The sequence below is a fragment of the Chelonus insularis genome, unplaced genomic scaffold, assembly GCF_013357705.1.
Source record: "Chelonus insularis isolate UGA/USDA-ARS -01 unplaced genomic scaffold, ASM1335770v1 scaffold_714_pilon, whole genome shotgun sequence".
Taxonomy (NCBI): domain Eukaryota; kingdom Metazoa; phylum Arthropoda; class Insecta; order Hymenoptera; family Braconidae; genus Chelonus; species Chelonus insularis.
In genome coordinates, this window is record NW_023276795.1 from 913,864 (window position 1) to 931,612 (window position 17,749).

The window sequence follows — 17,749 nt, forward strand, 5'->3', positions numbered from 1 at the left end:
TAACCATCAGATGTGATTTTTAATATTTTTATATCGAATGATATTCAAAAACATGTCAATGCCCGTAGGAATAAAAGAGAATCGTAATTCCTCCCTCTCTTTCGCTGTTTTTTCTCACTTTCTCTCTCTCCCTCTTTTTTCACGTTCTCGTACTCTCCATTCCTCTCACTCGAAGCTTTTTTGTTCACTTTTTTTCTCCACGAGCATTCCACCCGAAAGGGTGATTTGTCGACCTGACCCGGAGTACCGTGGGAACGTCCTTGACCTATCGACGTCAACTCTCGGCGCCGGAAGTTTATATGTCCTTTTTTCACCTCTCAAACGAGTGTAGGTCAATGCACCTTGTTTTATATCGTTGATGGCTTATTTGTCACTGTCAATACAATTCTCGTACAAATCTATTAGAAAATTGATAAATTTTCCAGCATGTAAAGAAATTTAATTAATTTTGCGATACGAATTCAATTATGAAATATTATATACAATGAAATATCAAATAATTTTACATGTTTAATTTTCAAACAGCAGTTGCCAGGGAATGAAAAAGCTTATATTAAATGAAAGTCAATGATAGAGAGGAAGAGAGCTTGTGAAAGCACATAGGAAACAAGAAAGATAGAAAATAAAAATGAGAAAGAGAGGGAGTAAAGCTTCGTGCAGTTGCATATATTTTCGAAACCGCTGTAATTTCCGCGGGTCGCCACAAAATCAATAAAAGAAACATTACATTGGCGGCTGGTAGTACTGAAGGGCTATAGAATGAGATAGGACGAGAGATGGAACGGGTCGCGCAAGCGTTACTAGGATCTTGCTTTGCTGAATGTTCGCTCCTTCTTTCACTACTCTATACGGGCCGTTTAAAAGAGAAAAAGAAAGGAGCTAAACCACCGTCTTATGAAATATGGCCTCCTCGTGGCAGAACCTGATTCCAAGATGGGGTGGAGTTGCTACTGAAAATACCCAAAGTGCAAAAGATGTTACATGATGTTAGTCATTCTCTTAAACTTTTCAATCGCTCCATAGAATATTAAAAAATTTCTACAGTCAATATATTTCCTTTTTATCATATAAATAAAGAGATGAATTTTACATTCTCTTTTTTACGAAAATTCTTTGCATATTTGTTCAAGTCTTTCTTTAATAAACTTTAACTACTTGTTGGTTAAATTAACTCTGCTTTTGTGAAGCATCCTAGAATTTTTATAAGCAGATAAAATTAACATAATTAGATCTATAATTAATAAATATTTTTATTGAACGAAAATTTCTTTGTAATAAAATTACAATTCATTAAAATATTCAAATTCTAATTATTAATATGTTAATAAAATTAGTTAACAAAATTATCACAATAATTAACACTCGAGTAAAAATCAATTAAACAGACCTTATTATAAATAATCAAATTTTCACAATTAAATAAAACTCATTTAGATAACCCTTGATGATAAAATAGAAGTCGAGATCGATAGAGATAATTTAATAGATTATTTCAGTGCTAAAAGTCTTTGTATGGTTCATGAATAATTTTTAAAATATGTTACATCATAAAATAGCCCTGAGTTTATAACTATTCGTAATTAAAATATATCCGCGACTATTGAGTAGATTCCAGTTAATATCAAACGCAGATGTGCATACTGGAGAGTTTTGAGTATCAAACAATGACCAACGAAAGTCGTCATTGTCTTTATATATATATATATATCTATACATATATATATACTATAAGCAAATATGGATAATTGTTACAGAATAACATGAATAGAAATTAAAATAATAACATTGAATAAGTTTCCCTTTGTCAAACAAGTTTCAAGATAATACCATAAATACTATTGATTGGAGTAAAGCTGTTATATCACGTTCATTAACGTTTCAATATTATCAATAATAATAATAATAATTTGTATGGTCAACTATCGTTGATGAACGTGAAGACTTAGGAGTATGTAATAAAAAGAAGAAAAAAAAACAATTCTATATAGTAATTATAAACCAAATCTTCTCAAAGAAAAAAATACTTCACTTCACAATAGCGAAATAACTGAGGAAACTGGAATAACTCGATAACTTTGTTGTTGCTTAAACACAAAAAAAGCTTAAGCTAGGATTGTGAAGGATTTGAGATATTTTTTTTTCAATTAAATAATTGTACTGCCAACAATACTCCATGAATTTTAAAGAGTGGCATTGGATTTTTAGAGCATTGTCTATTAGCAGTAGTATTTTGACAGTTTAGGGAAAGTCTCAACTTCATAGACTTCAAACGATAATAAATAATACTAAAATTAATATTTTAATATGATTCCATCCTAAACAATGCGAATAAATTATTTTTAATAATATAAATACGTTTGTATTTAACTTCGAAGGGAGAATAAAAAAAATGAGCCGAGTTAGTTGTTGAGGAAAAAGAATGATATAAAGTGGAGTGTTGACAGATATAATAATATAATAAAACAGACGACATATAAATTCAAGTCCAAATCATAGTGAATATTTAAAATGTTCATTTTCAAACGGTTGTTTTCCAACAGTTAATCTTGCGCATGCAACCGCAGTCACGACGATCAGTGCACACGAGGCACGCAGCCACTCCTCGTTGTTCATTGTCACAACCAAGGTCGTGCAGGTAATACCAACAAAAAGTAAAACACACAGCATTGCACGATTGCATATACGGAACTGGCACAATTAGAGTATAACCTTCAACCCTCGCGATGATGCAGTTGGATTATATAACGTGCTTCCGGTTATTCTTCTTTCACCTCTGTTGTTTCATACATATTTTGTTTTATCTTTCACTTTTTTCTTTTCAACATTTTAAAATGTATATTTGTTCGAACTAGAAGCCAGACAGTGATTAGAGAATGGTATATGATTTATTAATTGAGTATAATTAACCCAGTTAATAGATAAGTTTAGGTATTTATGAGATTAGTACGAAGTATATAAGAAAGCCGAGTATAGATGATTCACATCCTGTTCTACTCAAGTTTAAAGTCAATAAAACGTCGCGATGTCGTTGCTGGCGGGAATAAGACAGACGTCTGGCTAGCTGAGCTATTTTAATGGTTGTGACTACGGAACTTATCGCAAATTATCTTATACCTAATCTCAGATAACATGTGCGTTGCGTGTACACTTGCGCTTTCACGCAATGTGCGAGCATTGCTGTTGCATGCGTTATTTTATTCGAACTGTATATACATATATATAATTTTACCACATATATAATATATATGTACTGTATATTCAATTTTATAAGACCTTCAAATTATACACATATTTACATTATACTTATGGTCGTTTCATTAGCTGGATTGCCATTTTAATTATTGACTTTCTTTTAAGAGAAAATTTTTCTCAGCTTTATTCACACTTATTACCCAATTCTCATTAGCTAATAATTATAATTATATATAATTGATAAATGATTTTTGTCATTGCGTACAGCATTGATTTGATTTAATGATTTATTTAATCTAAGTCTAATACTTTGAAGCCAACATTTGTTGGAATAATAAATATCGATGTGATGATGGAGAGTTGACATATGCAGGAAATATCAAATGAATACAGTCATTGATTCCTAGACTTACGATGAAGAATAGAGACCGAAACCTATCGTGTGATCGAGATGTTGGATCAGACTGTTTTGAGATGTGTGCATGCTTACTTCATCATTAGAGAACGATTTTTTTTCTCGTATTAAAGAGTTTTAATTTTTTGGAGCATTATTTCAAGCTCTATTTTACTCCAGAAGGTGAAAAAAAATTATTGGAGTCACGTAATGAGCCAAATGTTGTTGGAGATGAGTGTTTTCAGTGAAAAAATAGTAAAGTGATAAATTTCGGTTGAATTGGAAGGTATAATCAATAAAAAATAAGGTGTTTTGAAGGCGAGTTAATTGGTATTGGAAGGTAAGTAAAAATGTTTGGCCATAAAAATTTGCGAACCACTGAAACTAGTCGCGACGACCGACGAACGAAGGAGTCGAAAACCTCTGGTGAACCCTACTTACCCCCCACCCATAGTACCTTTCTTTCGGCGGGCCCAGTTCGTGGTCGATCCACACACCATAACCTGTATGCACCTAAGTGCATGCTAGGTAGTTCCCTCCCGCTCTCACCTCACCGCAAAATTGTCCATATCATCATTTCCCCCACTATTTCGTTGTTAGGCGTCTTCCTCTCGTTGCTAGGGCCCAAGTGGTACGCTTGTACCCCACCACTTCATCCAAATAGTCCCAAAATGCATTTGCTTTCCCATCCCTCGACGAATCTTTCTAACCGTCCAATGCTGCAATCGGAGCCAAATGCAATCTTGCTGCTTCTCCTTTCTCCCTTCCGGGCCTCTTCTCAAACTGCATCCTCTCCCTCGTCCCCACTATTTCGCGTCTGTTTTCTTCCCCTCTAGTTGCTAGGCCCACTTGCCCCCTTTTTTCGTGAATAGACATATAAATATACTTTCTTTGCGCTTGCGCACATCTCTGGGATCTGCAACTCAAACCCCATCCCACCTCAAGTGCAACGTCCTAAATGCAATTTATTCCTTGAGCCGCGTCCCCTTTTCTTTTTTACCTAAGCTCTCTCTTTACTGCTTGTCTTGGATCTTTTGGCGAGTAAATAAGATAGAAAAGAGCATCATGCCCAGTGTGGATCACGAAACAAGTTGCAATCTCCAATATCTCAAGTCAAGAAGATACTCTACAGTCAATTTCAATGATATGCATCATGTTAAGAATAAAAATTAACGTCGGGTTCGCTTTATGTGATAAAACTACGCGGTTTTATTCGTAGGTTAATGCTGTTCTTTTGTCACTTAGAATTTCTTTGACGTATTCACTGAATCATTAAAAAAGAACCAAGCATATTATAAATGAAATGCATGACGGATGCAAGGAAAGATCATGGTTAAGTCTTTTTTTGTTTCATATAAGGTTCTTTAATCCCCCATGTGATCCGTTGAAATATTAGCGTTGTATGGAGTATGTCTTAACGAGCATAGCTCCATGTTGATGAATCGTCCCTGGTGAAATGTTCCGTTAGTATATAAGTATTTTTGCTTTTCATATATGCGCCACTGCAGTTTTCACGTCCTTTATTCGTATCTTACTTTTTCTACTTCCCTTATATTACATTATACAGTTAACGAAACCTACTGCCTACTAGAATACACTTTTATTTTTCTTTTTCTACTCAGCCGGAGAGTAATTATCCAAGAGACTTGATGTAAAAAATATTTCAACCCATTGAATTATATGTACGTACATGAAAAAGACGTAGTCTCAATTAAGAAATTAAAATAATAATAAAAATAAATTCAATAAAAGTTGTTTGAGCAAGCTGTCAGTAATGTCAAAAAGATGGTATGGGAGTAAAAAAATTTGATGGTGAAATCGAGTTGACTGTAAGTGGAATCAGTTGGTGCGGCCCTGTCTCTTTGCTAGAGTTCGTTCCACGTCTCCCTCTTTGGCTGCTGCACCTAAATGCACTATCTCTCCTTGCCTCTCCGTTGTAACAGCTCCCCACTCAAACTATCCGCCTATTTCGGACCCCCTCCATTCGACTGTCGAAAAGTGCAACGGCCTAAATTCCCGATGGAGAAGTGGCTGGGGCCTTGGGTTTTCCCCCCACTCTGGGCCCGGTGCAACAACCTAATTTCTAGACCCGCTCCCTTTGCTTCTCTCACCGTCGTCATTACATCTCTTTCTTTTTCTTAGGCTTCTCTATACTGATCCGCGTTGCAAACTGTGGTACTGCTGTCCAACTGCTCGCTTCCTCGCCATCTCCCCCTCCCCCATTCGTCGTGTCGTCGTTTCTACTCCTCGGGCAATCATTCCTTTTCCACTTCATGCTATTGCTAGGCACTTTTTGGTGGCGCCATTTTTTTTTCAATGCCCAAACTCACCCCCGCACCCAACCTCGTCGTTACTTTTTCCCCTGCAATCGTCTCCACTTACTCTAGCTTCTTTCGACAACGGCCGCAATACGAACCTCAGCAGCATGCGAAGCCCCTCACTTGCTGCTTTTACTTTTTCCTTTTTTTTCTTTCCTTTCTATGCTAGTATAAACGCGACGTGCTTCTTTTACGACAACGATGACGACCACGATGGGACCGAAGGCCTTCTGACAACGCCATTGTCGTTATTCGATCCTCACTCAATTATGCAAGACGATAAAAAATATTTCTAGTTTCAATTTTATTGTTTTCAGCACTTTTCAATCAACTTCTTATTATATCGCAATCATATGTATTTCTATTAATTAAGTCGTATTATTACATTACATTCGATTGGACACTAGAATAAAAATCATTTTTAATTCATCTTATTTTTTAATTATTAATTAGAATAATTCTGATCATCTTTAAAGTATTAAAAATACTTGAAGCTTTAATTCTCAGAGTAAGATAGGAGATTTAATTATTACACATCATTAATAAATAATATTATTTAATTAATTTTGACTATATTTAAAGTAATTTAAATAATAAATTCATTAATGTATCATTTAAATAATATGGAAACAATTTTAAAAATATCATCTTACTTTGTAGAGAATGCTAAAGATATGCAATAACGCCTGTTTGATATTTTAGAAAGTCTTGTATAAAAATTAGCAATAATAAGTTGGTGAAATTTCTGCGTAAATTTGTAATATCCGGAGCAATACTTAAAACTTAAGACCTCGGAGGCTTAAAGAAACATGCGAACCTCATACACTTCTAATTCTCAACGGTCCACATCGTGTTCGAAGTACAAATAACCGCTTGAAGGTACATCCTTTCGTTTCACACGAACGTGCATTCACGGTCGGGTTGTGTTTCTCGTTCCTTACTTTCTGCGAGACAAAGCACTGCCGAATTTATTCTTTGACGCCGTTATATGCTGCAGTATGTAAGTGCATTTACGTATAGTAGTAGCGTTGTGGCTGCTGAAGCTATGTTCATCAACGAGGATCAATGCCCTTAAAAAAGTTCTTTGAGTCAGAGTTCTTTGGACCACCTGCCCACCTTCGTCATTGGCTTGCGAGCATTACCCTTGTTGACTTAGCCATTTAGAATCTACGTGCATATGTGCGCATGTCGAAATATTCATCAGCCGATCGCATACCGCAAGATCCTTTGTGTTGTTACCACTTGACTAGGATCTGACTTCATTGATATTTTTAACTCACACATTAACACATTACTCATTCAACCATCAAACTCTGTTGAATCCATCAAACAATTTTTCTTTAATCAATCTTTATTTTATTATCTAATAAAATGGCACTTGAATACTAACAATTATTATAAATAGACATTGCACATGAGAAAATATTTTTCAAATTCATTTTCATGTTCCAAGTGGATGTAAGGCTAATTAAAAAATATATTTATGAATGATGGAAATTATTAATGTCATTACATTATGAAAATAACGTCATGAATATTACATTAGTGTAATTAGCTGTACCGTTGTGTCTTTTACAAAATAATCAAACTATATTTTACCCTCTTATCTTTTTGGTAAGCTTTTATTTTTACCATCTATCATTATATCTTACTAATATTTATTAATATATTGAAAACTACTCTTGTACAGACAAATTAATTTAATTTGAATTATTAAAGTGTGTTCCGCGTATTAAAATTATCACCTCGTACATTAATTATTTTAAAACTTGAATAGATATTCATGATCTTTTGCTTCCTTGAAATATATTTTTATCAAAAATTCAAATAACTATTATGGAGCAATATTTGCTCGAGAAATAATTAAATCTTTCTATTTAAACTTCTTATTTGATATAATAGCTTAATCATATTCATATGAATATTTTAAATTTGATCGTGGTATAACTTTTTGCAGTGGCACATGATTTATATTATACGAGAAAAACTTCATAACTACAATCATCCTGAACTTGAACTATTCCAAGTGGATGATATTTTAATTAGTTCTAACGAATTTCAATGATTTATTTTTTAGTGTTTATAATTAGTTTGATATAAAAACAAACAAACTTTTTTCAATCTCATTTCAGATGATATAATTTAATGTTTTGGTTCCAAGTGCACGCGAGTCTCGAACACTTTCCTAGAAAAATGTTACAAACGACGTAAATATATGGCTAAAGCTTTCCTGGATTCCATCCTCCTTTCATAGCCCGGGGCCATTTTGCTATAGTGAGTGCACCAAACGAAACGTGGCTTGTTCATCGAGGGCTTAGGTGCAATGGCCTCAATCTCTAGGGCCAAACTTTTTTCCACCATGCGTGACCACCGTGCGTGCATGCCAAGGCTAACGTACGCGAATATATACATGTGACAGTGTATTGGTTACACCCTGTAGTTGCGTGTGCACCAAACGCCGCTACACAGGATGCGAAACTTTATTTCCAGAATGTTTGATTTGAGAAAGAAATAGCCCAGCGTTCTTCTCTTTGTGAAAGAAAAAATTTTTGTTTGTGTTTAAACGAACGAAAAATTTAGGAGTTTTTTGATCCACTATTAAAATAACTGCTGATGCATTGACACGTGTTATGAAAAGATTTTCGAACAATAAAGAGATGTGCTCTGCATACACTTTAAGTAAAAGAGGAAATCACGGGGTGTATAATTGGCAAAAAAACAAGACGGTGAAATAATAAGGAAGAAGGATATAAATGTCAATAATTCTTGTTTATTGAATTGAAACTTTCCAATAGAAGAATTTTTTCGTGAATCGTTACGGTACTTTAAACACGTCGAAAATTTTTTGTAGCCTATAAACTTGCCGATTGTTTCGGTGCATCCTGCCATCAGTACTCTCCCACATTGTTTGCAGCCGAAACAAGTCCCCGAGGGCGTCTTCCGCAGATCCCTATCTGTACTACGTTGGCCCCAATATGGCGGTTTTTAGAAAAAGAATTTCACGTCAACCATTTGCATCGAGATGTCTTTCTTTTAGCGACCTTCCCACGCAAATTAGAAATTTGCAAGTCACTTGGCTTATTTTTTTTCTCCTTTCACAGGATATCATTGAAGCAAAGAGATCCATTTGAAAGTCGTAAACTCCAACTGATAATGAGGTGATAATTAATCATATAATTTGAAGAGTAATTTCATAAGTTTTGGATCAATCTACTGTGTTACGAACATCAATATGAAACATTTGAACAACTCGAATTATAGGACGCACTGGGAATTATAAATGAAAGACGACACATCAGACATAAGTCAAACAGACACGCATGGAATAAGAGAAAAATATTTATTCGTTACATTGATCTTTCTGTGATGTTAGTTTTGTTCGAGTAGAAACACCATTGAATGCTAAAAAATATGATAATTCTATTCTGTAAATGCAATTTTTTTGTCCAAGTAAGTTTTTTTTTTATTTGTGTCGGTTTATTCTTTCATTCTGAAGAGCTTGATTGTCTTTATTTTTGGAAGTTTTAAATATGATAGACATCAGTATTAAATTAAAGTGAATCACTATAATCAAAAGAAAATTAAAAACTTTTTTTTTATAATTCAGAGTTACGTTATTTCGGAGAAAAATGATCTGAAGGAATTTTATTAACCCTACTACTCTTCTCTTACTATAATATAAAAAATTAAAGAAAAGTATGAAGAGGAACCTTTAATTTCCTGTAAAGTATTCGAGCGTTCTCGAAGCGAGAAGAAAATTTTTGAATAATCCATGTCCAACATTTTAAAGCTTTTAGAATCGGTTTTCAGTGGCTAAAAAAAAATTGTTTCAATTTTTTTTTTCTTTCAATTCATAAAATTATTCTTCGCTTCATTTTTCATGTTACATGAAAAATCGCGAACCAAATTTAATTAAAAAAAATATCCGTATGATATATAAAAAAAAAAAATTGTTATTCTGTAACTCAGCGTGAATATATCACTTTTTGTAAAAACAATTATTGGTGAAAAATATAAGAATATTATTTGTATTTTTTTTTTCAATTTGATTCGAACTTTGAAACATGATAAAAATAACCCTGTTACCTGGGAAGCTTTAATTATTGATACATCATGGAAACACATGTTGTTAAGCACAATGATTACAACGAAAGGTCAGAATAAAAATAAAAAAAAAACAACACGTATTACATGTAAATGAATCGATTATCGAATAAAATAAATACAATCTAATACATATGTAACATGAAATGGTGCACTTAACTGAATTAATCTCGAGAGATTGTGAGTAATACAGTAATTCTCATTCTGGAAATTTCAAATTGAGTAAACGAAAATTATCGACAATAAATATTAATTATTATTTTTGTTTACTACGCGCCGCAGCATTAATAGCGTCCCCAGCAGGCCAACGCCACTCTCGCGAGCTGATCGCAAGGTATATAAAAATGTTGGAATATATCAGATCTACTAACTCAATCGCATTATAATTGCAATACGAATACGTAATTTTAACAAACAAAGCAGCTTGTTCATAAATAATAAAATCCGTTGTTTGTCCAAGCGATGTAGACTGTTCATTTTAATTATAAAATGTTCGCCGGTCCAATTGTTTGCATTCATTTTTCCTCTATTTATTTATAATAAAATTCTCATTATTTCTCTGAAACAGTATATACGGTACAGAGGATTTAATCATATACTTCGTTCAATCATTCATATTTTTAATAATCCGTACAACAGGGCGATGAATAATTAGCTTCCTCATAATAAAAATATTTGCACTACTCCTTCATATACGAATACTTATTCAAACTAAAGTAACAGAATTTATTCCGCTAATTTAGCAGGTTTAATTCAAACAGCAGCTTACTCTTTCCATCGATGAATTTATTTAAAACAAATTTTTTTTTTCTTTCAAATTGCCATAAGTAATTACAATCAATAGCAATGACAGAATGGTTAATGAAAATAAACTACTAAAGTGCCTTTTTGTAAAAAAATAATTTTATTTCCACGAAGATTAAAGGTTTTAGTTGAATTTAATATTTGAATGACAAGCAATGTAAACCTACTAAATTGAAAAATACATTTTTTTATGTATGGATTAAATTGAAATAGAATTGAGCAGTCAAGAGAAAATTTCTTGCAGTTTTTAATCAATAATTAACTGAGGATTAAAGTTATAATAAATGGCACTCAGTATATGGAAAATATGTGAAATAATATTTCAAATATAAATACTTTTTAATCTTTTATATCAACGGTTGTGATATTTATTATTCTCTTTAATACAAAAGCGATAAATCTTTTTTTTCCAGATTTTTCAATAATGAGCCGTGTATTTATGATTTACTTAAAACAAAAAAATTAATCACCAATGATATTTTTTATCATCAATACTCTATTGAAGTCATCCCTTTGACATATAATCAGTTTTAATATTTTCAGATTTGATAATAAATTTTTCGGTAATGAATAAAAAAAATATTCCATTTATTCTATCCTGTTTCACCCCTTCATTCTTTTGAGAATAAAAAAAAAAAAGAACAATTGTAATACATGAGAGATATTTGTTTATGATTAAAATAACATTATTTGCACGTTACGAAATTGTGCCAAGTTACCCAGAGATGCATGAAGACTAGCAAAACAGTTACTCCAAGGGTGGAGTCGGCTCATATAAAACGTGACTTAATATCTTATGCCCAAAACTGAAAGGAAGTTCACATGGGTAACTCGCTTACTGCTAGACTCAAATATACGACTAATTATAACTATCTTACATCTACTGGCTTGTATTATTAACTTAAAATATATCCGTCAGTTTGTAGCTCATATCTATAGTATATAATATATGTATACGGGTGCATGAGGTCCTCACATTAACAAACCTCACTGACGAAAATTTGCAAGGATGCACTTAATGATCATGTATTACATGGTGTACCTACGTCCGGGAAAAGGAATTCCCACGTATAGTATGGTTTTGATCTGATATTTGGCTCATTCTGCGACTAACTGATGATTTCCGCCTAAAATCCGGTTGTACATCATTCACTAAAATGATGCTTTTGCACGTAACCATTATTATCGGGAATTCCACTTCTTTGAATTGATTAAAAGTTATAATACTCGTTATAAACTGTGCTGAATACTTCTTATTACACAACACTCAGATGACGCGTTCATTTATTTTAGTAATTGTATTCATTTTATATAGCTGTGTGACGTCCTTAAATAATCAAAATATTTCTTTGCAACAGATACATTGAATTTATTATCAATTCTAAAAAGAATCTTTCTCACAAATGACATTGTTCTACTTTTAGCTCATTTTATATTATAATTATTAATTATATTGTATCGAAATATACATCAAAAGGTAATTTATTATGTTCAATTTTATTAAATTTTATATTAATAATAATAATAATGCATTTATGATTTCTATCTGTGTTTATTTCATCCAGTTTTTTGTGTGTTTAATAAATTTCATTGTAAAATGAGTATTGGAAAACATATTTCAGCAACCAGCTAATTAATATTACAGTAAAATTTTTTCGTATACACATTGAATCATTTTATTATAGATTATTTCTTTATTATTATTATTATTATTATTTAATTATATTAATTGAATAAAGAAATTTTAATCTTACCTATATTAATTCTCACCAGATAAAGGAGTATAATTGTCGATCCCACGACCATCCCTTTCTCATCTTTTCATCTGGGGAGGAGCCTGAAGAAAAAATTTTATATATTAAAAGAAAATATTTTTAGTCATGACATTGATGAACTGTGCTATTAGCAAATTTCACCATATCATTTACAAATTACATCATAGAATAATCATCAAGAATGAATGTATCAGCTGCAGCATTTTTTTTACACTTATATAGAGTATTTATGTGAAGAAATTTTTTTCCGGAAATTAATGCATGGTATCTGGGTCAAATAACTCGAGTTAGATGCTATCAAAAATTACAATAATCAGCATTTTTACAAATGTTATTCATGCAATACACTTGTATGCAAGAAAAAAAAAAGAAATGAGTTCGAATGGAAAAAGTTGTTACCTTTGTTCATAAAACTCAAAATGTGGATGTATGCTGAAGGCTATATATTTTAAAAATATGTTGCATCATTATAGTAGTAAATGTTATGCTTATCCACTGAATAACCGGTTGATTGTAATATTACATTGAATTGAGTGAGATGTTCAGTAAAAAAAAAATGAATACAGGATTCAAGGGTGTATACATTTGTTTTCCAAGTGTGATTCTTGGTGCAGTTACATGCGGCTTACGAAAAACGATGCGCACGACCAACAAATAGGGTGAAGAGAGCACACCCACACAAATAATCCAACCACTTATCACTCGTCCTCGGCGCTCAGTGCATCAGCCGCACGCGCACATGTGGAATGTCCTGACGCACACGCGTCTGATTAAAAAGGGAAAGAGAAATGCGAATGGTTTTAAGCAGTCGCATCAATAATTACGGATGAGTGTACAATAAAATTCGATTGAACGTAAAAAAAAAAACACAGAAATCAAATTTAATTTATAGGAAAGTAATTATTGAATTAAATCTGATTAAAAAAGGCTGATTGTACCCAACTTACATTCATGCCATTGATGCAAAATTAATCACATATTTGGATTAAAAAATATGTTTGACCCACAAAAAATATGTCAGTTTAAAAAAGATTTTTTATTGTTGTTTAATTAGTTGTTTATTTCAAATTGCAAAAAGCTTGATAGAAAATTTTTCTTTACGTAACAAGAAATTTTAATTTAAACATATGTTTTAATTAAAAAACTAACAAAATACCTTTCAACAAATATAATTAAATGGATATTTCATTACGTTTTATTTATCATCCATCAACTACATACAAGCATCAGCTTCCTCTACAATACACCACGTCAATCGAATTGGACTATAATAAAATATCAGATATTTGTTCGGTATTCTAATTATACAATATTTGTTGCAAATGTTGGATTATTTCTATCAGGTTTATATCCTCTAAAATTCGTAATGTCCATGGCAACAAAGAAAAAATTGTTATTTCATCAATAATATGAGAATTTTATAATGATATTAGTTGATCTGGTAATGTTAATTCTATCCATAGATATTTCAATAATTAACTTTCTTTTTTATTAATCTAAATAATTATAATAATAGAACATTTTTTACTGTCAAAATAAAAGTTTATAATTATTTCAGTTGAATTGTTAACTACATTGGTATTTATTTGGACGGATCAGATAATTTTTTAATCTGATTATAAAAATAATAATATGCTACGATGTTTTATTATTTTTGAAACATTCGTTTGTGAGATATAGTTATAAAAATAATTCTCGTTGATGCAATGGCAAAGGACTCGATAAAATGTATAAAATTACAACTTTTTAAAAATTTGATAAGCGGTAAATAGTATTGACTTTTCCATCACAATGTGAAATACATATGTAATTCGAATATATTTCCGGTGTGAACTCTGACGTTTGTTGAATTCATTATTTTTTATTTTCATTATAACCCTTTGTTGGTGACAGCAGGGTTGATGCATTGCGTGATAGTTGAAAAAAAATACTCTTGTCATCATGAATCCAAATCTATTTGGATAAAAAATTTTTTGTCCAAGCTGTGGTTGGACAAATAAAGACTATATTTCGTTGCAAACAATATATACATCATTTTGGCAGATCTATTTTACCCTTCTTCAAAAATTCGCAAACACCTGCTCAATGCATAAAAGACGTTAACTTCATTACTGTGAATTTCAAATATTACTTTGAGTGTCACAAGAATAAATATTTAATAAGACGAGACTCATCTAATGTGGAATATTTATTCAACGTATAATTATCTCATTAAATTTAATCCACAATTGAATAATTATATTTTACATCTAACAACTGCTCCAATTAAATGATACTTCAAAAATTTATGAAATTATTAAACACATAATAAAATTAGTTACAGCTATTTAATGAAATGAATAATTCTTTTATCAGCAAGTAAATAATTAGCATTGTGAGGTGACGTTGGCTAAATATTAACCTATTTCACAAACAAATGAATACAATAAAATTCTGGGTATTAAACTCAAGATTCCTACCAATCAGCTCTATTGTAGTCTATCGCAATATAATTTGCTCAGCGTAATTTAAGCTCTAGCAAAGTCGGATATATGGTTGCTTAACTACTAACTCGACATTCTCTATGAAGAATAGATACATAGTATACATGCACATTCTAGATTGACATGACATACTCCAAGCAATGTGATTCTTTTGTCCTTGCACAATATTTGCAAATCCTTGCACTTTTTGTGGCCACCAGTACTTAACCACAAGTTTATCGTGTATCAGTTTATGGTTTAATTTCATCAATATAAAAAAATATTTACTTAACATCAGTCGGAATACTTGAAATTAATCAACCGAAACTAATATATATGTATATAAAAAGATCCTAATCATTAGTTGATTAAATAACAAAGTTTATTTTAAATTACTTTTTTCTGTGTATTTAAAAATAAATAGATGACTCATAATTAGTTATGTGAAAAAGTTTTTAATTAATTCATTATATTGTTTTGATTCGAATGATTTTGCTAAATAAAACTTTCAAAAGTGTACTATAACGACGATAACCCAGTAATAAATCTTAATTAGAAGCCCTCAAAAGTTTCAGTTTCATTTCTTCTTTTCATAATAAAAGTATTTTTTTTTCTGGTGTCTATCTGGTTGCACCAGACTTGAATTTCGTGTAGACATTAGATAGCATTTATTTTACACGAGAGTAACAGATAATCAATCTATATTGATCTCACGTTTCATTAATAATGTTTCTAACGAATACATACATCAAAGAAAATTTTTTTTCGAAGGATTATAAAAAAAAGAGTACGAATTGATATTTTATAGCACTCAAACTTCTCACAGTCAATCTCGAGATTCATCTTGGCATATAACAATTAAAAAAATAAAATTCAAATGTCCAAAGTTTGAGTGATTACTTGCCACATTAATTCGCCAATCTACGCAATTTAATTCGACAATCTTCTTATCACTAAAGTAACAATGTAAAGCATGAGATCTCTAAAAGTAAAATGATCTAACACTTGCGTGCAAGGTTTGCAGTGAAGAAGCGATAGAAAGTGAGGAGTGGCAAGGAAGGATGGCGTAGAGAGTAAGTAGAAGAAGCACGAGAGAGGAAGAGAAAGGCACGACAGCACTCGATTGCACTAGTGTGAGTTAAAGAAGGATTGCTGAAGAGGGAAAGAGAGAGGGAGGAGAGGAATAGGGCCCGAGGGCCAGGGTGGCTAGCTTTCGCGGTTGAAAAGTAGGCAGCAGGGAAGAGGGAACGATGAACAAGAGAGGGAACACGGCATTTCGGCACGATGAGAGAGGTAGAAGTGAGGGGTGCCGAGGGAATACAGGAGGTGAACGTCCAAGGGGGCAACCTGTTCGGGGTTCATGGCCCTCGAACGAACTAGTGAGTGTGCAAAACCCATCCTGCCGAATCTGCTAGCAACCACAAGGCCCTCAGAAAACGATTTACATCATCCACTCAACGTAATCCAGCTTCCAAATAGAACAAAAGGTCTTTATTTATTTCTTTGTGATCAGTAAAAATGTTTCAGTTTCTAATAAATGGCTATTTAGCTAATTATAGTACTGGTTTTTGCTAAAAAGACATAATAGAGTCGTGAGAAAGGATGGAATGTAATGATAAACCATGCTTTGAAAAGAGTTTGTTGTATATATGGTTCAAGAATTTTTATCGACAACCAAAGGGTCGTGTCATGTAGCAGTCTTACTACCGGTTTCGTCCTCTCACCTGTGACACATTCTGACGAAGCCTTGGAACCCACATAGACGTCCTTCACTTTTTTATAAACACTGTCTGCTGCTTCGAGTTTATCATCAACGTTGTTTTGCATTTTTAGTGAAGCGCATTTTTTTTTTTCTATTTTTTCTTTCAAATTATAAAGGGATAATCAAGCGTTAGATTGAACGTAGACACATATACTATTACAAACTGCACATCAAGACAATATAAAAACCAGTTTAAAGTTACCACAAGAGAGATAGAGCCGGACGACGCCTAAAACGACTTCTATATAGTTTAGATCTTCTTCTTTTGCTGCTGCCCCTCTTTTTTCTTCTATTACTTTGGCTATTAAAATTTTTTAGATTATTTTTTATGCTGTGAAAATATTTTTCAATCTGATTTGAAGGGTTAAATTGCTACAAAAATTGTGTGTATTTTTTTTATGTTCAATAATTATACGGTTTTTTGCAAATTGATACTTGAATTGAAAGAAGAAAAAAAAATGTAAATTAAACAGAAAAATATTTTATTTATTGTATTGTAAATACTTGAAAAGTTTAGAGTCTTGATAATAACACTAGTTCAGCGACAATAAAACGTTTTATCGCTGATTCAGCTACATATGCAATTCATTACTGAGAATAAAACTTTCCCATTTCTATTTTTATCGCGGACGCGTCTAGCGAAGGAAGTCAGGACACACTGCAGTATCTTTGCGTGCATACACCACTAATCTTATCTTGTTTGAACTTGTGTAGTAAAACTGAAGCATGTGCGGTTGATGCACTTGACGATGAGGTTTTGCTAAAAAAAATCTTCTGGATTTTTATACGACAAAAATTTCGAGACAATTTATTATTCTATCATTTTTAAAATAATAAATATAGAAAAGCAAACGCAATTTTTGATGTAAAAAAAAAAAATAAGCACAGCTATTGTGAAGGGATGTATATCTCGTTGAACAACGAGACTTTAGTCTCAA

At 32.0% G+C, this 17,749-nt stretch overlaps 1 long non-coding RNA gene across 2 annotated transcripts in view; it reads right to left on the reverse strand.

Moving 5' to 3' along the window:
• Positions 1-17,749, reverse strand: part of LOC118073861 (uncharacterized) — a 178,713-nt gene that overhangs the window by 40,380 nt on the left and 120,584 nt on the right. For both annotated transcript variants that reach the window (XR_004691143.1, XR_004691144.1), the window contains one exon: positions 12,567-12,649. This is a non-coding gene — a long non-coding RNA (uncharacterized lncRNA). The remainder of the gene's footprint in view (positions 1-12,566; positions 12,650-17,749) is intronic.